Source organism: Erinaceus europaeus, chromosome 7 (genome assembly GCF_950295315.1).
Source record: "Erinaceus europaeus chromosome 7, mEriEur2.1, whole genome shotgun sequence".
NCBI lineage: Eukaryota > Metazoa > Chordata > Mammalia > Eulipotyphla > Erinaceidae > Erinaceus > Erinaceus europaeus.
Window position 1 is genome coordinate 45,757,235 of NC_080168.1, and position 23,781 is coordinate 45,781,015.

Genomic DNA, 23,781 nt, shown 5'->3' on the forward strand with positions numbered 1-23,781 from the left:
TTGGGCACTGATTATATAATCCATGCACTGATGAACGTCACAAAGATACACTTGGGAACAGCTTTCTTGCTTGTCTTGTCTTTTTTTTTTTTTTTTCTTATTTTGACTCAGAGCATTTAGAAAGTGCAAATAGTTACAAATGTGGCAATATGATATTGTGAAATATTAGCCAATGTTTCTGCCCCCCCCCATCTTGTTTTGTCCTGTGACCTTATTCAGGTCATTGGATATGAATCCCCTGTTGCTTCAGAGGAGCAGAACTAGAGGAAAAAGATAGTCCAAAGGTTTTGTTTAAAATTCAAGACCCTTGATCCTCATGTAAATCAGGAAAAGTCTGCTGCTCTATGCTCTACCCCTGGGTAGGGCACATGTAACTAAGGTTTGAATATTAGTATCACACTGGAGATGCCATAGCACCTGGGTGATATGGTGCTTCTCTGTGTGTATCTCTGTGTCTTCTTGTGAGTGAAAAAGCATCCTGGAATGGATAAATTGAGTATGTAAAACCCCTACCTCCATTAAAATGTTCTTTGAACTGGGGTAGGATATGAGCACAAGGAAAATTAGGAGTATCAGAGCATGGGGGGGGGGTTTGCTGAGAAAGCCTTGCTGAGATGAACCTGACTAGGATTTTATTTTATTTATTTTATTTGTAGGGAGTAGTTTTTCTACACTGAGACATTTTTTGTGTGTGTGAGTATGTAAAGGCATAAAAGAAAATGTCCCAAAAGTTTAGATAATTATGCAACACAAGACAATTTATTGATTTTAAAATTTTTTATGAAGTGATATATGCACAAGAAAAAAAAAAGCTGTCAAGTTTAGGTGGAAAACCCTAGTGAAAAATGACAAGAGTCCTGGAGGGTTGTTAGATAATAATAATAATAATAATAATAATAATAATAATAATAATAAAACTGCAATGTAGGGAGCCGGGTGGTAGTGTATCGGGTTAAGCACAGGTGATGCAAAGTGCAAGGACCAGAGTAAGGATCCCAGTTCGAGCCCCCGGCTCCCCACCTGCAGGGGAGTCACTTCACAAGCTGTGAAGTAGGTCTGCAGCTGTCTTTCTCTCTTCCTCTCTGTCTTCCCTTCCTCTCTCCATTTCTCTCTGTCCTATCCAACAATGAGGACAACAATAATAACTATAGCAATAAAACAACAAGGGCAGCAAAAGGGAATAAATAAATTCAAAAACAAACAAACAAACAAACAAAAAACTGCAATGTTGACACAGTTTGTGTGTGAAAAAGAGGGAAGTAAAAGAAAAGGTGAATGATGGCACTGAACCATGTCAGCTATGACTCAGTTCTCCACATGCTGCTTTTAATTTTTCTTCAGAGCACTGCTCAACTCTGGTTTATGGTGGTGATGGGGATTGAACCTGGGGCCTTTGTTTGCTCAGGCATAAAAGTCTTTTAACCACTCTGTTATCTCCCTAAATCCCCACCATATGCTCCTTAAGAGCTCATCTCCATGGTACTTGAACACTCAATGAGGAATAAGTCAGCCACTACTGGTGTTCTTGTATTGAGATAGTAGAACTCGGAGAGGGGCCAGGGAAGAGAAAGAGATTTAGGTGTTTCATCAGTTAATGAAAGCCTCAAAAGGACTGGTACAGCTCTGTAAAGAAAATAGGCACCATCAGGGTGTCAGAAAGCATTGAATTCAAAGTAGAAGAAGAAAAAAAATTCTTACATCATCACAGTTAGACTCTGGGGCCAGAGAGATAACTCACTTGGATAGTATGCTGATTTGAGCCCAGTCCACATCACATGGAAGGAAGTTTCCCTGTTGTGGTTGGTTCCTTCCTTCCTTCCATTCTCTCTTTCTTTCTTTCTCTCTTTCTTTCTTTCTTTCTTTCTTTCTTTCTTTCTTTCTTTCTTTCTTTCTTTTTGGTGGTGGAATTGAACCTGGGACTTCAGAGCCTCAGGCATGAGTCTCTTTGCATAACCACTATGCTATCCCTTACCCTCTTTTATTCTTTTTCTCTCTCTCTGCTTCTTTGTATCTAAAACAACCAAATAATAGATCTTGAAGGAAGAATAGTTACCAAACAAGAGTTACAGATAAGTTGTGGGAGGCAAGATATCATTGATGTTATCTCTCCCATGAACCTTTCAGAATCCCTGGCAAGCAAAGGCATTGCCTGGGGCTGGTGATTCTTTCTGATGGATAGTACAAGTACACACAGCTTCACAAGCATCCATTCATACAGATGCATATAGCTCTCTATTCTGCAAAAAGAAATTTAACTGTAAGGTTTATGGAAACTGTGGTTGAAACAGACCACTTGAACTGTATGCAATTTAATAAGAAATAAATAAGAAATAAAGAAATAAGAAATAAAGAGCCTAGTAAAATAATAGCACTATTAAAATAGACAAGTTCAATCCCTAACAAAGAAATTAGTAATTACATATAAAATTTTACCTTTAAAGAATACAGACAGTCTCATGCAAAAGGTATAAGAACAGGTGGAGGCTAAGGACTTATGGAGATAAGAATTCAGTAAGCAAAGATCAGGTAGAACTCCACCTCTCTGAGAGAGGACATAACTAATTAAACACCAGAGAACAACACAGGCTGGACAAAGGCATTCACTAAGTCCTTTATCAGCTTGTCTCCAGTTGTGTCTGTCTTTGTGCAGTTGCTATTTAGTGAAACAAAGTGGAATAAACTTATTCACAACATTCACCCAGTGGGTAAAACTGCATAGGAGTCATCTCTCTTTTAGCCAATCACATGCAGATAATTTACATATCAGAAATACCTGTCCTAGTAGGAGCTCTTCTAAGACATTTTCCCATTCCCAGCTCTCAAAATGAACTTGATCTAATGAATTTTCTGTGTCTGACCCCCATCAGCCTCTCCCATCCTCACCCCCATGCTCACACTTCCTCCAGTCTTCACAACCAAGTTCTACCTATGGTTAACACCCCCCCACACACACATCAGGTTAACACGCACACATATACACACAAGGGTGTGTTTATTTGCTAATTAGAGAAAGGGAACCAGAACATCACTTTGGCATGTGTAGTGCTGGAAACTGAACTCAAGACCTTTTACTTGCAAGTGTGGTTCTCTACTGCTGTGCCACCTCCTGGTCACTTGGGCAAACTCTCATTTGTATTTCACTGACACTTGTATTTCACAATTCATGATGTTAGAAGTAGAGAAAAATGGCTTTCTATAAATCAACTTAAGTTATTGTGCCATGCTCCTACTCTGCCAAGTTGGTTAGAAATTTCCACAGTTATTCTTGGCACTTCCCTTTCACTGGCTGGGATTCATTTCAAGGTGATGTTGCTTTGTGTAGTGCCAAGGACCCTGCATTTTGAGGACCCTGCAGAGATGGCTACTGTTACTCTCCCAGGGCTCTTTAGATCTGATTTCTCTGTGGATTTGATATCTCACTTACAGAGTGATGAAGTGTGTTGTACCCATAGAATACTCCCCACCCAGCCAGGCAGCCATGTCCTTAGGCTACCACTTCATCCTTCTGAGGTTTTGACATCCTTTGGAACACTGCCACCAGAAGATGTGTGGGACCCCCCCTTCTTCCCAGTTACCAGGGACATCTGTCCTTAGCCCCTGGTAATTAATAAAAAGTTTTTGTTTATTAATGAGAGAGGTAGGAGAAGAGAGAAAAAGAGAAGCAGAGCATCACTCTGGTACATGTGCTGTACTTGGGACTGAACTTGGGACTTCATGCTTGAGAACCCAAATGCTTTATCCACTAAGCTACTTCCCAGACCACAACCCCTGGTCATTCGAATACCATATCTTGCTTCTGAGATTCTTTCTTTCTGCCTTCACATCCTAACCTTCCTCTTAATCAATTAGTCATCTTTTAGTTGTAACTAACAGGGAAAGATGGCTCAAAAGGACTAAAAATCAAGATCTAAGGCTGGTTTTCAGGTTGGGATATATTTGATCAATAAGAAAATTGATTGAATTACATTCCTATGTCTTGGGCTCTTCTAAGCACTGAAGGTATAAGGTGGGCAAGCAGGCCTAAACTCCACCCTCATCCCAGTCAAACTACCACTTAGTATAGAGGTAGCCGTCCCTCCCACCCCTTGCCCAAATGCCATACTTGGGAGGAAATTAATTACTCTCTTACTGCTTTGAACTAACTTGCAGAGTGGTTTGCTTTATAGCCCTACACTTGTGACCTGAAAAGAAACTACTCTCTATAGATAAATGTGAGATTAGTGCTAATGAGACACAGAGAAGAAAAGATAAACACTTTGAAATCTGGAAATTAGGAAAGACACAGAGAGATTCAGCTGCCCAGTGTCATGCATTCCTATTAATGTCAGCAAGCACTGAAGTACCATCAGAACTTTTTTAAAGGTTGAATTCTTCTTCTAGCGTTTGCCCTTCTTCCATAGCCAGTCAACAGCGTCAGGTTGAAAGCTGTCAGGAGCTGCTTGTTGTTGGCTTTGAAAGTGACTGGGATCCATGTGGATTCAGTCGGCTAGGAAGGATCATCAGTTTCCCCAATGAATGGGTACTCACGGGATGCACCACGAGAAGGTCGATCCAATGCATCCCAAAGGTTGAATAAATATGGAAGTCACTGTCAGGAGACATGTGTGTGACTTTTGGGGTGCTGGACATGTTACTCTGGGTCTGGTTCCATGATGGTGCTGACTTTGAGAACTTTTCTTTGAAAATTATCCACTTACTTATTTTAATGATAGTCACATAGAAATAGAGAGGGGGGATAGGGAAAGAAGAGAGAGAGAGAGATACTAGAGCACTACTCAGTTCTGGAATATGACAGTGCTAGAGATAAAACCTGGAACTTCTGGGGTCATGAAGACCTGATGTACAACCTCTCTGGCTTCTTTCTTTTCTCTTTCTTTCCTTCTTCTCCATTCATGTAAGGGGTGGGAGATAGCTTGCTTAGAGTACACACTTCATCATGCATGAGGACCCAAATTAAAGGCCCCAGTACCAGGGGAATTTTCATGAATGGTGGAACAGTGCTGTAGTGTCTCATCTCTGTATCTCTCTCCTTCTTTGTCTCTATCTAAAATTGAAAAGGGGAAAAAATGTCTGCTGGGAGAGGCAAAGTCAAGCCCCAACACCCCTCCAAAAATTTACTCATTTATTTAATGAGAGAGAACCAGAGCATGATTCTATCAGGGATCAAGCTCAGGACCTCATGCTTCTAGCTCCCACATTATATTATTGAGTCATCCCCCTGACTGCCAACTTTATGTATGCTATGTTTCTATAACAATTGTATCCTCTTTTTTTCCCTCTCTCGCTATTGATAAATATATACACATACATTTTGAAATCCTCAGAGTTTTTTTTGAATTTCTCACTAAATCAACTTATGTCAAGTGTTAGATTTCAACATACAAGTAATTTTTAGCTTTAGAGATCAAGATTCCATTGGGATGAGTAGTTTTTGTAGAATAGTTATGCACCCTATATATACTAGGTATTAAATGTCTAATTCAACAGAGACATAGCCCAGGCCCTGGTGAAGTCCAGCACTCAGAGCTTGGGTGCTGCCCAGTCCAGCAGGAAGTTCATTCCAATATGGGAGCATATAAGGAAAAGAGCTCACCTAGGTGGAACTGAAACTAAAGCTGGAGGTCAAAGGTTTGGATAGGGAAGAGAGATACATAGAGAAAAGAAAGGCCAAGGGTAAAAGTCTCCCAGCAAGAGCACAAAGAAAGAAATGCCAGTCAGCTGGGAGTGGAGAAAGCAAGGCAAGGAGGGTGGAAAAAAAGACAAGAGACACAGGCTGACAAAGCAGCCCAACATAGAACACATCTTAGCCACAAATTTGATGACATAAAATGTTATTGGGACCAGGGAGTTTTCTTGGGGATAATGTACAGGACTTGCATGACTGAGGTCCCAGGTTCAATTTCTGGTACCACTATAATACCAGAGCTGAGTGGTATTCTTTTTATTTTTTTTATTTTTTATTTAAGAAAGGATTAATGAACAAAAACATAGGGTAGGAGGGGTACAACTCCACACAATTCCCACCACCCAATCTCCATAACCCACCCCCTCCCATGATAGCTTTCCCATTCTCTAGCCCTCTGGGAGCATGGACCCAGGGACGTTGAGGGTTGCAGAAGGTAGAAGGTCTGGCTTCTGTAATTGCTTCCCTGCTGAACATGGGCGTTGACTGGTCGGTCCATACTTCCAGTCTGCCTCTCTCTTTCCCTAGTAAGGTGTGTCTCTGGGGAAGCTGAGCTCCAGGACACATTGGTGGGGTCTTCAATCCAGGGAAGCCTGGCCAGCATCCTGGTGGCATCTGGAACCTGGTGATTGAAAAGAGAGTTAACATATGAAGCCAAACAATTTGTTGAGCAATCATGGATCCCAAGCTTGGAATAGTGGAGAGGAAGTGTTAGGGAGGTACTCACTGCAAACTCTAGTGTACTACTGCTTTCAGGTATATATTTTGCAGTAGTTTATGGATACGTGTGCACATAAGCTCTCTCTCACAGAAACTGGTGTATATCTAGGTTATGGGACTTTGTTAGAAAGTGAACTACCTAAGATGAAATTAGAGTGTACTATAAAAGGAAAGGTCTCACCTGAGTAATGAAGCTGAAGGGTTGTCATTCCACACGTGAAGTCTCTGGACACAGTCTGAGGTGAAGCATGTTGAGGTGGCAATCGTTGCGTTGGTTAGGTTGTGATCAGCGGATGCAATATTATTTGGTTTGGATTAGGAGATGCATACGGGAAAGTGGGCCCTATCCAAGGGTTCCAGGACTGGAGGAAGTAGGGGCTCTATAGTGGAGATGTGAGGTTCCTGCTGTCTTAGGGTTCAAAAAGACAATCGATAGTTAATGTTATCATCACATTATTTGTTAATTGGGTTAACTTTGAAAAGTCCTTTTGTTATGGTTTGCTGTACAGTATCCAGTATCTTGTATATAGCTGTGCTATTGGATGCTTCTAATCTACTTGGTCTAGGCTTTTGAGAGAGTCCGCGTATCAAATACACAGCCTATATATTAAAAGGATTCAGTTTGTGTTTTGAGAAACTTTGAGACATACAATTGATTTTCCCCCTCTCATATTAATTAACTACTGATTTATATGTCTACATTTTGCTAGGAGTGTACATAAACACCATTCCCACCACCAAAGGACTGTGACCCATCCCTCCCGCCCACTCCCACCCCCCACTGGCCCAGGAAGCTACATGTCTACCCCTCACCACTGGGTTTTTACTTTGGTGCCCTACTGAGTGGTATTCTGATCTTTCTCTTACTCTGTCATTCTCCCTCTCACATAAAAATAAATAAATAAATATAAATAAATAAATAAATAAATGCAGCCTTCCCCTCTTTTATTTTCCTCATTGGGGATTAATAGTTTACAATCGATAGTAAAATACAGTAGTTTGTACATGTGTATCATTTCTCAATTTTCCACATAACAGCAACACCCTCTAGGTCCTCTTCTGCCATCATGTTCATTTCACTCCTTTCAACTTGAGATAGGAAGAGACAGAAAAGGAAGAGAGACAGAGAGAGAAGGAGAATTACCATAGTGCTGGTCCACTATTTGTGGAGATTCCCTTGGTACTCTGTCTGGTGTTCCCATGTGGTGCTGGTGGCTTGAACCATGATGTTCAGATGTGGTAAAGTGTGTACTCTACTGGGCGAGCTGTCTGCTGCCCCACCCCATATATCTTTTTAAAAATTTGTTATTATTATTATTATTTTTATTTATTTATTGGATAGAGGCAGTCAGAAATTGAAAGGCCTGGGGGAGATAGAGAGGGGAGAGACAGAGAGACACCTGCATACCTGTTTCATCACTCATGAAGCTTCTCCCCCTGCAGGTGGAGGCTGAGGCCTTGAACCTGGGTCCTTGCACATTGTAACATGTGCGCTCAACCAGGTATGCCACCATCCAGCCCCACTTTTTTTAACTTTTATTTATAAAATGCAAACACTGACAAGACCATAGACTAAGAGGGGTACAATTGCACACAATTCCCAGAACTCCGTATCCCATCTCCTCCCTTGATAGCTTTCCTATTCTTTATGGACTCAGGGTCATTACAGGGTGGTATAGCAGGTGGAAGGTCTGGCTTCTGTAATTGCTTCCCCACTGAACATGGGCATTGACAGGTTGATCCATACTCCCAGCCTGTCTCTCTCTTTCCTTCGTGGGGAAATCGGATTCCATGTGATTGTGCAGTGGTTAGCATATCAGACTTACATGTGTAAGGTTCAGAGTTTCCTCCACAATGCCACACATGTCATAGTGACTCTCAGACTGGGAAACAAATCTATATCTAGATCTCTCTTGGGACATCAGAATATCAGAAATACATCATTTTGTGTAGCAAGCAGTAAGATAAGACCCTTTTAAAATTCCTTTGCTGCCACCTGCACTTCATAGGGTGGTGGCTGAGGGACAGGGTCTGGAAATGGGGAGGTGAGAAGTCATGGCGTAGAAGTCCTATGTCTTGGCACACTGTTTCCATCTATTTTTCTTCCTAAGCACATGCTTTTGTTTTAATTAATTAATTTAGGGGGGAGATAATATCTTTGTAAAAATATTTAGGGCCCAGAAATGAATAAGGTTGAGCTCTCAAGCATGAAGTTCAGAGTCGGATCCCCAGTATCCCATGTATCAGTTATGTGATGGTTCCCTATTTTTTTATATTTATTCATTTACTTTTCCTTTTGTTGCCCTGTTGTTGTTATTGATGTCGTCGTTATTAGATAGGACAGAGAGAAATGGAGAGAGGAGGGGAAGACAGAGAGAGGGAGAGAAAGATAGACACCTGCAGACCTGCTTTACTGCCTGTGAAGTGACTCCCCTGCTGGTGGGGAGCCGGGGGCTCGAACCGGGATCCTTAAGCTGGTCCTTGCGCTTTGTGCCACCTGCACTTAACCCGCTGCACTACTGCCTGACCCCCTATTATTATTATTATTATTATTATTATTTTTAAACCAGAGCTCTGCTCAGCTCTGGCTTATGGTGGTGCTGGGGTTTGGACCTGGGACTTTGGAGCCTCAGGCAAGAAAACCTCTTTGCATAACCATTATGCTATCTACTTCCCCCCTCCCTATTCTCTCTTCCTGTCCCTCTCCCTGGGCCCTCCTTCCTCCCCTCCCCCCCTTATTAGTAAATCTGATACATGTAATACTGGGAATTCAACTTGGGACTTCATGCACACAGGTCCTGCGCTCTACCACTGAGCCACCACCCCAGTCATTCAAGTGCACACTTAACGCTTGGCCAACTCCTTTCCTATTATGTATAGAGAGAGCCACCAGCCTCCCTTTCCAGCCAGGCTCTTTTTTGCTTTATACAGAATGCAGCCTCATAGTGCTATCTGCAAGATTTAAAGGTGCCCACTTAGGGGTGGGGGTATATAGCATAAAGGTGTGTAAAGAAACCCTTCTGCCTGAGACTTCTACATTAAGTCCCCCACACCACCATAGGCCAGAGCTACGCAATGCTCTGGAAAAAAAAATTAGGTAGTGGACAGAAATTGAAAACACAGAGGGCTGGTAAAATAGCTCATTTGTGTAGTGTGCTGTTTTGCTATGTGCACAACCAAGGTTTGAGCCCAACCCCCTCCACATTGAATTCCGGAAGCTTCAGTGCTATGATTTTTTTTCTTTTCTTATTTTTTTAAACATTTATTTTATTTATCTTTTTTTTTTTTTTTTTCTTTTTTCTCTGGGCTGGACCACCACTTCTTCTTCTTCTAGCGTTTGCCCTTCTTCTGTAGCCAGTCAACAGCATCAGGTTGAGCCTGATGTAAAGTTTTGAGACCTCCTTTGAATCTGGAGAGGTGGCAGTCATTGACTATGTGGGTCATTGTCTGTAGCCGCAGGGGCAGTTCGAGTCGTCTCTGGCTCCCCAGCGATGGAACATAGTGGCGCACCGGCCATGGCCTGTTCGATAGCGATTGAGGAGGGCCCAATCACAACGTGCTAGGTCAAAGCCAGGTTGACGCTTGCAGGGGTCTGTGATGAGGTGTTTGTTCTTTACCTCAGCTGACTGCCAACTGTGTTTCCAAGAGTCTGGAACAGAGAAGTTCAGTGTAGGCATAGGGGACCAGATTGGGTGACAAGACGTCAAGCGTTGGACAGGGTGGGTGAAGATATCCATGTATATTGGCAGGTCCGGTCGAGTTAAGACGTGGGAAATGAACTTAGATGATGCCGCATCCCGACGAATATCTGGCGGGGCGATGTTGCTAAGAACTGGCAGCCATGGAACCGGGGTGGAACGGATGGTTCCAGAAATTATCCTCATGGAGGAATATAATTTGGAATCGACCAAGTGGACATGGGGGCTATGGAACCATACTGGGGCACAGTATTCTGCAGTGGAATAGCATAATGCCAGAGATGATGATCATAGTGTGGAAGCGCTCGCGCCCCATGAGGAGCTGGCCAGTCTTGCAATGATGTGATTCCTCGCGCCCACCTTTGCTGCAGTTTTTTTTTTTTTTTTTTATTTAAGAAAGGATTAATTAACAAAACCATAGGGTAGGAGGGGTACAACTCCACACAATTCCCACCACCCAATCTCCATATCCCACCCCCTCCCCCAATAGCTTTCCCATTCTCTATCCCTCTGGGAGCATGGACCCAGGGTCATTGAGGGTTGCAGAAGGTAGAAGGTCTGGCTTCTGTAATTGCTTCCTCGCTGAACATGGGCGTTGACTGGTCGGTCCATACTCCCAGTCTGCCTCTCTCTTTCCCTAGTAGGATGGGTCTCTGGGGAAGCTGAGCTCCAGAACACATTGGTGGTGTCTTCAATCCAGGGAAGTCTGGCCGGCATCCTGATGACACCTGGAACCTGGTGACTAAAAAGAGAGTTAACATACGAAGCCAAACAAATTGTTGAGCAATCATGGACCCAAAGCTTGGAAAAGTGGAGAGGAAGTATTAGGGAGGTACTCACTGCAAACTCTAGTATACTTCTGCTTTCTTACTTTGGTGCCGTACTCCAAACTCAGTCAATTTCTGCTTTGCATTTCTACTTCTTTTTTTTTTTTACATGCATAACATTCCCCAGATTCCCATTTAGCAATAAAACCCCCACTATTTCATTCATCATTTTTCATGGACCTGTATTCTCCCCACCCACCCACCCACCCCAGAGTCTTTTACTTTGGTGTAATACTCCAATTCCATTTCAGGTTCGACTTGTGTTTTCTTTTCTAATCTTGTTTTTCAACTTCGGCCTGAGAGTGAGATCATCCCATATTCATCCTTCTGTTTCTGACTTATTTCACTCAACATGATTTTTTCAAGGTCCATCCAAGATCGGCTGAAAACGGTGAAGTCACCATTTTTTACAGCTGAGTAGTATTCCATTGTGTATATATACCACAACTTCCTCAGCCACTCATCTGTTGTTGGACACCTGGGTTGCTTCCAGGTTTTGGCTATTACAAATTGTGCTGCCAAAATCATATGTGTACACAGATCTTTTTGGATGGATGTGTTGGGTTCCTTAGGATATATCCCCAGGAGGGGAATTGCAGGGTCATAGGGTAGGTCCATTTCTAGCCTTCTGAGAGTTCTCCAGACTGTTCTCCACAGAGGTTGGACCAATTGACTTTCCCACCAGCAGTGCAGGAGGGTTCCTTTGACCCCACACCCTCTCCAGCATTTGCTACTGTTACCTTTTCTGATGTGTGACATTCTCACAGGAGTGAAGTGATATCTCATTGTTGTCTTTATTTGCATTTCTCTGACAATCAGAGACTTGGAGCATTTTTTCATGTGTTTCTCGGCCTTTTGGATCTCTTCTGTGGTGAATATTCTGTCCACGTCCTCCCCCCATTTTTGGATGGGGTTATTTGTTGTCTTGTTGTTGAGTCTGGTAAGCTCTTTATATATGTTGGTTATTGAACTCTTATCTGATGTATGGCATGTAAAGATCTTCTCCCATTCTGTGAGGGGTCTCTTGATTTGGGTAGTGGTTTCTTTTGCTGTGAAGAAGCTTTTTAATTTGATGTAGTCCCATAGGTTTATACTTGCCTTAGTCTTCCTTGTAATTGGATTCGTTTCATTGAAAATGTCTTTAAAATTTATGCGGAAAAAAGTTCTTCCAATATTTTCCTCTAAGTATCTGATAGTTTCTGGTCTAACATCCAAGTCCTTGATCCACTTGGAATTTACTTTTGTATTTGGTGAAATACAGTGATTCAGCTTCATTCTTCTGCATGTTTCAACCCATTGTTTCCAACACCATTTGTTGAAGAGACTCTGCTTTCCCCATGTAATAGTCTGGGCGCCTTTGTCAAAGATTAGATGTCCATAGGTGTGGGGCCTCATTTCTGGGCTCTCAATTCTATTCCACTGGTCAGTGTGTCTGTTCATGTTCCAGTACCAAGCAGTTTTGATGACAATGGCCCTATAATATAGTTTGAGATCTGGCAGTGTGCTGCCTCCGGTTCTGTTCTTTTTTCTCAAGATTGTTTTGGCAATTCTAGGTCTTTTCTGGTTCCAAATAAACATTTGTAGCATTTGTTCTATTCTCCTAAAAAAATGTGCTTGGGATCTTGATGGGGATAGCATTAAATTTGTAGATGGCTCTGGGTAATATATTCATTTTGATGATGTTAATTCTTCCAACCCATGAGCATGGAATATCTTTCCATTTCTTTGTGTCTTTTTCAATTTCTTTGAGTAGTGACTCATAATTTTCAGTATACAAGTCTTTCACTTCTTTGGTTAGGTTTATTCCTAGATATTTTATTGTTTTTGTTGCTATAGAAAAAGGAACTGATTTCTGGATTTCAATTTCTTCTAACTTAGTGTTTGCATAGAGGAATGCCACTGACTTTTGAATGTTAATTTTATAACCTGACACATTACTGTATTGCCTGATGATTTCCAAAAGCTTCTTGCTAGATTCCTTAGGTTTTTCCATGTATACTATCATGTCATCTGCAAATAAGGAGAGTTTGACTTCTTCTCTTCCAATCTGTATTCCTTTAATTCCTTGCTCCTGCCTGATTGCTATGGCAAGAACTTCCAACACTATGTTGAATGGTAATGGTGATAGTGGGCAGCCCTGTCTAGTACCTGATCTGAGGGGAAATGCTTCCAGTTTTTCACCATTGAGTATGATGTTGGCTGTAGGTTTGCTATATATAGACTCCACTATCTTCAGGAATTTTCCATCTATTCCTATTTTTTGTAGTGTTTTGATCATAAAGGGATGTTGTATCTTGTCAAAGGCTTTCTTTGCATCTATTGATATGACCATGTGGTTTTTGGTCTTGCTTTTGTTGATGTGGTGGATCACATTGATTGATTTACGTATATTAAACCAACCTTGCATGCCTGGGATAAACCCCACTTGGTCATGATGGACAATCTTTTTGATATACTGCTGTATCCGGTTGGCTAGAATTTTGTTCAATATTTTCGCATCTATGTTCATCAGAGATATTGGTCTGTAGTTTTCTTTTTTGGTTGTGTCCCTGTCTGCTTTTGGTATCAGGGTGATATTGGCTTCATAGAAGCTGGCAGGGAGTATTCCAGTGTCTTCAATCTTCTGGAAGACTTTTAAAAGTAGAGGTATTAGTTCTTCTTTGAAAGTTTTGTAGAATTCATTTGTAAAACCATCTGGTCCAGGACTTTTATTTTTGGGAAGATTTTTGATAACTGTTTCAATTTCATTAGCTGTGATGGGCCTGTTCATGTTATCCACTTCCTCTTGACTTAGTTTTGGAAGCTGGTAGGTATCTAGGAAATCATTCATTTCTTCCAGGTTCTCTAACTTGGTGGCATATAGTTGTTCATAGAAGCCTCGCATGATATGTTGAATTTCTGCAGTGTCTGTTGTGATATCTCCTCTTTCATTTACTATCCGATTTATTTGGATCTTCTCCCTTTTTTGTTTTGTGAGTCTGGCTAAAGGTTTGTCGATTTTGTTCACTCTTTCGAAGAACCAACATTTACTTTCATTGATCTTTTGTATGGTTTTCCTATTCTCAATGTTATTTATTTCTGCCCTAACTTTAGTAATTTCTGTCCTTCTGGTTGCTTTAGGGTTCCTTTGTTGTTCTTCTTCTAGGTCTTTAAGATGTGCAATCAGGCTGTTTATTTGTGCCTTTTCTTGTTTCCTAATGTGTGCTTGTATAGCTATGAACTTCCCTCTTAGGACTGCTTTAGCTGTGTCCCAAATATTTTGATAGCTTGTGTCTTCATTTTCATTGAACTCTCGAAACATTTTGATTTCTTCCTTGATTTCCTCTTTGACCCAGAAGTTGTTAAGAAGTGTACTCTTGAGCTTCCACATTTTGGCACTGTTACTAATCTTTTGTTGATTGTTAAGTGTTAGTTTAATTCCACTGTGGTCTGAGAAGATGCTTCGGATGATTTCAGTGCTCTTGAATAGGCTGATGCTGTCTTTGTGGCCTAACATATTGTCTATCCTTGAGAATGATCCATGTGGATTTGAGTAAAATGTGTATTCCAGTTTCTTGGGATGAATGACTCTGAAAATGTCCAATAGTTCTAGTTTATCTATCTCTTCATTTAGCTCCCTTATGTCTTTACTGATTTTCTGCCTGGATGATCTGTCAAGTTGAGAGAGTGGGGTGTTGAAGTCCCCTACTATGATTGTGTTACTGTTAATATATTGCTGTAGCTCTTTCAGTAGAAGTTTGATGTATTTAGATGGCTTCTCATTGGGTGCATAGATATTAATAATTGTTAAGTCCTCTTGATTGACTGATCCTCTGAGCATTAAGTAGTGTCCATTCCTATCTTTTTTAATCTTATCTATTTTAAAGTCTATCATGTCAGATATGAGAATAGCTGTTCCTGCCCTTTTTTGTGGGCCATTGGCTTGAATGATAGTTTTCCATCCTTTCACTTTAAGTCTGTGTTTGTCTTGTTGCGTTAGGTGAGTTTCCTGTAGACAACATATTGTTGGGTTGTGTTTTCTGATCCATCTTCCTACTCTGTGTCTTTTAATAGGTGAATTCAGGCCATTCACATTTATTGATATCAAAGATTGAAGATATTTTAACGCCATTCTTGTAGAGTTTTAGAGTGTTTTGATATATGTTCTATTTGTGGTGGTCTGGTTGTTTATAGGAAACCTTTCAGAACTTCTTTCAAGGCAGGCTTGGTGATGGTTGCTTCCTTCAACTGTTGCTTGTCTGAGAAGGTTTTGATGCTTCCATCTAGTCTGAATGACAATCTAGCAGGATATAGTATTCTTGGCTGAAAGCCTTTCTCTTTGAGCACTCGATAGATATCTTGCCATTCTCTTCTGGCCTGTAGTGTTTGTATGGAGAAGTCCGCTGCTAATCTTATGGGTTTTCCTTTGTAGGTGACTCTTTGTTTTTCTCTTGCAGCCTTGAGGATCCTTTCTTTATCCTTATTCCTTTCCAATCTAAGTATGACATGTCTTGGTGTCTTTAGGTCTGGGTTAATTCTGTTTGGGACCCTCTGGGCTTCTTGAATCTTTATGTCTTTGATGTTGTCTAGACTAGAGAAATTTTCAGCTATTATGGCCTGGAGAACGCTTTCTTCCTCCCCTTCTCTTTCTTCCTCTGGTAAGCCAATAATGCGTATATTGTTTCTTTTGAAGTCATCCCATAGGACTCTGTTGTTGTTTTCAGCATCTCTTAATCTCTTTTTGAGATCTCTTACTTCTTTTTTAGTTGTCTCTAATTCATCCTCAATCTTGCTAATTCTGTCTTCAGCCTCATTGATTCTATTCTCTCTGCCCTCTACTGCTTTCTGGAGTTCATCTATTTTGTTGCCCTGCTCTGATACTGTTTTAGCTTGTTCAGCTAGTTGCCTTCTTAGCTCAGCAATTTCAGCTTTCAGCTCTCTAATAACCATGCGATTATTAGAATTTTCTTCCATATTCTCATTTGTTGTTCCTGCAGTTCTGATTACAATTTTTTCAAATTCTTTACTCACTCCTGTTATTATTTCCTTAGCTAATGTTTGGATGTTGAACTCGTTGTTTTGTGCTTCGCCCTCTGGAGGACTTTTAGCTGGACTCTTGTCCTGGTTCGAGTCTCCATTATTTTTTCTTGTTGTTTTAACCATTTTATATAAGTTAACAGTTTTTTCAATCCCTGAGTTGGAGTTCAGTGGTGTAAAAGCCTTTTTTTTTTTCCCCTGTAGGCTATGGTAGCCTGAGGGCTTTTAAACTATCAATAGGCTTCTTGGCTTAATCAATGACTCCTGACCAAGAGATAAAGCAGGGTGTGGCAGAGATAATCCAGTGGTTATGCAAAGAGACTTTCACAGCCCTTCAGCTATGCCACCGAGGTATAGGTCTTCTCCCGAGTTTCCCGGTTAGATCTCTGTGCCCTGGTGTCCCTCCCTGTTGCTGCTCCAGATTCTGAGGGTAGTAGCAATGGAGACTCAGAGTTGTACTTGGTGAGTCTCTGGGGAGTCCTTTCCTCCCTTCAGCTGTCCCCTTGTTGGTGGAGCAGACTGGAGGTGGTGTCTCCAGTGACAAACTGTCAGTCACTTAACTGTTAGCAGTCACAAACTGTTAGCAGTCACTTAATCTCTCCTTAGGCCCCTCTCTCCTCTCTGTCACCAGCCACGTGTGTTTGTACTCACGGGTGATTTACTGGGTTTCTGTGGTCATTCTAGTCCTGTCTTGTTTCGGTCCGGGTGGTCTCCTTGGTGTTCCTAGTTGATCCGGGAGAGGAGAGGTTTATCTTTTTTCTTTTAATATTTATTTATTCCCTTTTGTTGCCCTTGTTGTTTTATTGTTGTAGTTATTATTGATGTCATTGTTGTTGGATAGGACAGAGAGAAATGGAGAGAGGAGGGGAAGACAGAGAGGGAGAGAGAAAGATAGACACCTGCAGACCTGCTTCACCGACTGTGAAGTGACTTCCCTGCAGGTGGGGAGCCGGGGGCTTGAATCAGGATCCTTACACCAGTCCTTGTGCTTTGTGCCACGTGCACTTAATCCGCTGTGCACCGCCCAACTCCTGGTGCTGTGGTTTCCTTTACTCTCTCTCTCTGCTTCTCTATCTCCTTGTCCCTTATCTAAAAGAGAAAGAAATTAAAAAAATTGAAAGTAATGCCAAGTTCAGTTCAGCAGGGAAAAGATGAGCTGAATCCAATTAAAGGGGTGAAGCAACAAAGGGAAGATTGTAAACTCAAGTAGGAGCAAAGAACTAGTTGATGGTGTGCATTATACTCAGAACTCAAGTTCAGCAAAATCAACCATTTCCATTTTAAAGGCTTGAACTTAACAATCCCCATTTGGAATAAACGACTATTAAAAAAAACATAATTGCATCCGTTTTTGGCACTGGAAAATAACTCTGGAATTCAGATTCTTCCTGAAGCCAAAATTTTCTGGCAAAAGATCAATGTAATTTGCTTGAGATGGGAGCATCAACTCATTTTGAGATGTTATAACTATTCCATTAGTTTAGTGTGTACATTTATTTAAGCCTTGGGAGGATCTGGAATTAAATATAGAAAAATCAAGAGGCCAAATCTACAGTATTAACACTTTTATTTTTAATTTTTAATATTTATTTATTTATTATTGTATCTAGACAGAGAGAAATTGAGAGGAGAGAGGGAGATAGAGAGGGAAAGAGACTGAGAGACACCTGCAGCACTGCTTCACCACTGGTGAAGCTTTCACCCTGCAGGTGAGGGACCAGAGACTTGAATCTGCATCCTTGGGCACTATAATGTACTCTTAACCAGAGGAACTACTGCCTGGCCCCAGCACTTATTATTTTTTGAAATAAAAATCAGTATGTATTTGGCATTTTACAGTATTTATAGAGGTTAAAATAATTGAGTGCAACAATATCTGAGAGATTAGCCCTTTGGTTCTAACGTGAAATGGAGTAATTAAATTTAGATGTGTGATTTATTGCTAGAAAGTATAAGAGGATTTTATGGCTTGCATTGAATTTAGTATTAGGGTGTTTAAGAGATTCATGATATTTATTATTTAATTTAGTCTTTAAGTACTTGGAATGTTTTGCTTATCAGGGCAGGTGATTAATGTGCTAAAAAGAAAATAGAATATGTTAAAATTATTAATACAGTTTAAAACATTTAGGGAGATTTAATTAAGCTTGTAAACATAACTAGTTGAAAGGATAAAAAGAGTATGGTTTATTTAACTTAGAAATATTAAGCTGGTGTATTGCACCAAAGTAAATGACTGGGGAGGGGGAAGAGTATAGGTCCAAAAAGGATGAAAAAACCCCCACAAATATTAAGCAGTCTTCTTTCTTAGTGTACTAGACTTATTAATAGGATAAAAACTATGCTGAACTTAAGATTTATGGGAAACTTGGTTTACATTTTATAACATAAATATGTTGAATACATTTTAAAATGATTTTTTTCTGTTTTGCTATACTACTTTTAACACCATGGACCACATGCTAAAAACAAACAAGTAAACAAACAAACTTGAGAGATTCTACTACTAACAAAATTGTTTAAAAGGGCATGAGAATTGATCATATAGTTTTCTTGGAAATGCAATTCTATAACACCCACTGTGAATGTTGTTCTTATTATAACATTTAAAGAACAATTACTAATTTTAAGGTTCATTACTGACTGTGGCAAGATGATATTATGAAGCATTAAGTAAGAACATATATGGCTATATAAGGCCATACTATCTTGGACATACTGGATAAAGTAAACCATTTATTACTAGAATTTATCTTACCTGAGTCAAGAGATTTAGGCCAATATCAGTAGTCATAAATCTTGCTGATATGATGTGATGAAGATAGCCCTTCAGTTGCATGATCTTCCTCATTAATGCCCATAACCTTAATATGGTCACAAGAAAGCCATTAAATCCCAGGAGAGATATTGTACAATATAACAGACCATCTTCAAAACTCGTATGGCCACTGAAAACAAGAGAAGTCTAAGGAATCCTCATAGCCAAGAGGAGTTGGAAGAGATATGGCAATTAAAGGGTATGCCCTGGGGTGGATTCTGCAGCCAAAAAAGGATATTAGGTAAAAACAAGGAAGTTAGTTGAAAATTATGTACCAGAGGGGTTGGGTGGTGGCCCACCTGCTTGAGTGCACATGTTACAATGCACAAGGACCCAGGTTCAAGCTCCCACCAGCAGGGGTAAAGCTTTTCGAGTGCTGAAGCAGTGCTGTAGGTGTCTCACTGTCTCTCTCCCTCTCTAACTCCCCTTCCTTCTCGATTTCTAGCTGTCTCTATCCAATGATGATGATGATGATGATGATGATGATGATGATAATAATAATAATAAACTTAAAAAAGAAAGAAAATAATGTACCAGGGTTTGGGAGATGGCTTACCCAGTAGAGCACACAGTTTACCATGCTTGAGGATTCAAATTCGAGTCTTTATTGGGTTGAAATTGGACCAAGCTATAGAGTGATTTGTTAGGTAGCCACCAAAGTTCTATTGCTTAAAAAATTTAATTTTATTTATTTATGCATTTTTTTTGATATATACAGAAAGAAATTTGAGAGGGAAGGGAGGTAGAGAGAAAAAGAGACACCTGCAGACCTGCTTCATTCATGAAGCTTTCCTTCTATAGGTGAGTGGTAGGGGCTTGAACCTAGATCATTGCAACATGTATGCTGTAGTGAGTGTGCTACCAACAGCCTCTTTAACTTTTTAAAAATTTTTTAATATTCATTTATTTTCCCTTTTGTTGTCTTTGTTTTTTATTATTGTTGTAGTCATTATTGATGTTGTTATTGTTATCGTCATTGTTAGATAGGACAAAGAGAAATGGAGAGAGGAGGGGAAGACAGAGAGGGGGAGAGAAAGACACCTGCAGACCTGCTTCACTGCTTGTGAAGCGATAACCCTGCAGGTGGGGAGCCCAGGGCTCGAACCGGGATCCTTAGGCCAGTTCTTGCGCTTTGCACCACCTGCACTTAACCCACTGTGCTACTGCCCGACTCCCTTCTTTAACTTTTTTTTTACACTTCTGTTTTTTAAAAAATATTTATTTATTATTATTTATTCCCTTTTGTTGCCCTTGTTGTTTTATTGTTGTACTTATGATTGATGTCGTTGTTGTTGGATAGGACAGAGAGAAATGGAGAGAGGAGGGGAGGACATAGAGGGGGAGAGAAAGACAGACACCTGCAGACCTGCTTCACCGCTTGTGAAGCAACTCCCCTGCAGGTGGGGAGTGTGGGGGGGGGGCTGGAACGGGGATCTTTAAGCCTGTCCTTGTGCTTTGTGCAATGTGCGCTTAACCTGCTATCTTTAAGGGAAGTATTCTTTTACAAGTCTGTTGGTATCTCTGGAGTACAGTGTCACATGTCCCCAAAATGTATGTTAATCTCACTTTGCCCCACCACCAAAGTGCCATCTCCCTCCATCTCATCATCTCTTCCCCCTACTCCTACCCTGGTAATTTCAGCTCTATAGGCATAAAGTCTGGACTTACTTTTTTTTAGATATTTATTTATTCTCTTGTTGCACTTGTTGTTTTATTGTTGTTGTCGTTGTTGGATAGGACAGAGAGAAATGAAGAGAGGAGGGGAAGACAGAGAGGGGCAGAGAAAGATAGACACCTGCAGACCTGCTTCACTGCTTGTGAAGCAACTACCCTGCAGGTGGGCAGCAGGGGCTCGAATCAGGATCCTTATGCAGGTCCTTGCGCTTCACGCCACGTGCGCTTAGCCAGCTGTGCTACTGCTGACTCCCCAAAGTCTGGACTTAAATGTTTTGCTTGGTCTGTTCCCTAACTTTGTCTCTTAAATCCCACGTATTCATGATATCACTTGCTCTTCTGCAAAGTCCTATCTCTTAACCTGACTGGTATTTAAATACTACCTTATGGTAGCTCATTAAGCCATACAATTGTTTGCTGACATTTTCATTATTTTATTTATTATTTATTTATTTATTTTGCTTCCAGGGTTATTGCCGGGGTTCAGTGCCTGCACTACAAATATAGTGCTCTTGTAGCCATTTTTTTTCTACTTTTTTTTTTGGGGGGGGGTAGGACAGAGAAATTGAGAGGGGAGGGGAAGATAGAGAAGGAGAAAGAAAGATAGACCCTTGCAGACCTGCTTCACCACTTGTGAAGTGACCCCCCTGCAGGTGGGGAGCTGGGGGCTTGAACTGGGATCCCTGAGTGGGTCCTTACACTTTGTGTTACATGCACTTAACCCAGTGTGCCACTGCCCACCCCCCTGAAATTTTCAGTATCTGTGGTTTGACTTTTCTTGCAACTTAATAGTTAAAGTCGACCTGGAAGTGATGGAGCACAGGATTCACATGTCAGTGGTCACAGGTTGAATCCCCCAGCATCACATATGCCAGAGCTAAGACATATTGTGGTCTGTCTCACATGAAAATGAACATATCTTTTAAAAATAAGTTATTAAAATACATGAAAGCTAAAAACAATGAACCAGAGTATCACTCTGGCACATATAAAGCTGGGGATCAAACTCAGGAGCTCACATCCAAGTTCCAACGCTTTATCAACTGTGCCACCTCCTGGACCATGCAAGAAAAGTTGAAACATGTGCCATTTATTGTACTTTTATGTCTATTTATTTATTTTAAGGTACAGGGGACTCAGGTAGAAGGAAGACAGTTATTTATTTTATTTTATTAAATATCTTTAACTTAATTTATTTTGGTTAGAGAAAAAGAAATGGAGAGGAAGGGGGAGATAAAGAAGGAGAGGGAAAGAGAGACATCTGCAGGCCTATTTTACTACTTATGAAGTTTCCCCTCTGCAGGTGGAGGCCAGGCACTTGAACCAGGGTCATTGTGCATTATAACGTGTGCTCTATCAGATGCACCACTGCCCAGCCCTACCCCATTTTTATTTTTATTTTATTTATTTATTTTGGCTCCAGAGTTATTACTGGGGCTTGATGACCGTTATGAATCCACTGCTCCTGGTGGTAATTTCCCCCCTTTTTTATTGGATAGGACAGAGAGAAAGCCTCATCTCTTAATTTCTCTCTCATACAGTGTTTGCCTTGACATATTGTTTTCATTGCATGCTGCCCATGTGGTAGTGAAGTTGTGTAGATTGAAAATTTAGTTCTTAAACCATGGGAAACCATGGGACACCCCAGGCCTCAGCCAAAGAACCCAATAGGTATAGGGTGGAAACACTAACCTTCCTCAGTCTCTAGGGGAGAGAGTATGCACTCTCCAAGTCCCTGAGAACAGCAGAGGAATGAGGTGAGAGTGTGAGTTCACATAAAGCTCTTAGATCCAGGGAGGAACTACTGTAGAAAGCAGTGCAGACCATGCTGCCTGGGGACCTGGTTGCAACAACAGAAGCCAGCGTGGCAGAATGCCCATGCTCAAAGTTCAGCTGATATTTACTCTGAGCCAGTGTCAGTGTAAGGACCTGGGACAGCTGCAGTTATGCGCTTCCCTGCTTGATTCCAAGACACTTAGAATTTAGACCAATCCAGGGGCCTGGCTTAAGCACACATAGTGCAAAAAAGCGTGGGGACCAGCACAGTGTTCCCGGTTCAAGCGCCCAGCTACCCACCTGCAGTGGCAGGGGTGTCACTTCATAAGTGGTGGAGCAGATCTTTCTCTTCCCTCTCTATCTTCCTCTCCTCTTTCAATTTCTCTCTGCCCTATCCAACAACAACAAAACTGGAAAAAATGGCTGCCAAGAGCAGTGGATTTGTAGCGTAGGCACCGAGCCCCAGCGATAGCCCTAGAGGAAACAAACAAACAAATAATTAGACCAGTCCTGGGGAAGAGAAAATGAAGGAAAAGAGGAGGAAAATTCAAAGCCAGCTGAGTTTAAATCTAAGGGGTCTGAGAAAATTCTGAAATGATAAATCTGAACACTTTCAGACTTGTGCCTCAAGGGAGCTCAGCTAAAAACAAAATTTGGTTTTGGAGAAAAATGGTTGGTCTGGAGAAATAGCATAATGGTTATGCAAACAATATTTATGCCTGAGACTCTGTGGCTATAGGTTCAATCCCCAGTACTACTATAAGCCAGAGCTAAGGAGACTCTGGTAAAACCTTGATAACTGTTTTTATTTTTATTTTTTTAATTTAATCTAGTGAGTTTTGTGGTTTAAGAAACTTATACCTAATATATAACAGGTCAATAACCCACAGATCTGTAGCTTATTTAAAGGATATAAAATGCTCCTAGTTCCTGTTGGAAGAGGAGAACCAAGTATATTTTTTGGCCAAATATGCAAGGACTGAGTGTTGAAGTCAGGAAAGACTACATATTGTCATCAGAATAAATTATGGCTTATGAAAATGTGGTAGATTATTGAGAAATTGACTTAATTATTCCTTTTTTTGCATTCATGACCACCCCGACCAGATTAATGGTGAGGATGCAATATTTTGAGCAGAAGGAAAAGCAGTGTGCACTATTCGAAGATGTTTTAAGTTTATGGAGACATAACTTTATTATCAGCGCTTCATATTTTATTTCAGTTTATTTTGGCCACCAGGGTTATTGCTAGGGCTCAGTGCTGGCACTACAAATTCACCTCTCCCTTTGGCCATTTCCTCCCCCCACCTCCCCCCCCCCTCTATTTTTTTTTTTTTTTTTTATTAATTAACAAAACCATAGGGTAGGAGGGGTACAACTCCACACAATTCCCACCGCCCAATCTCCATATCCCACCCCCTCCCCCGATAGCTTTCCCATTCTCTATCCCTCTGGGAGCATGGACCCAGGGTCATTGAGGGTTGCAGAAGGTAGAAGGTCTGGCTTCTGTAATTGCTTCCTCGCTGAACATGGGCGTTGACTGGTCGGTCCACACTCCCAGTCTGCCTC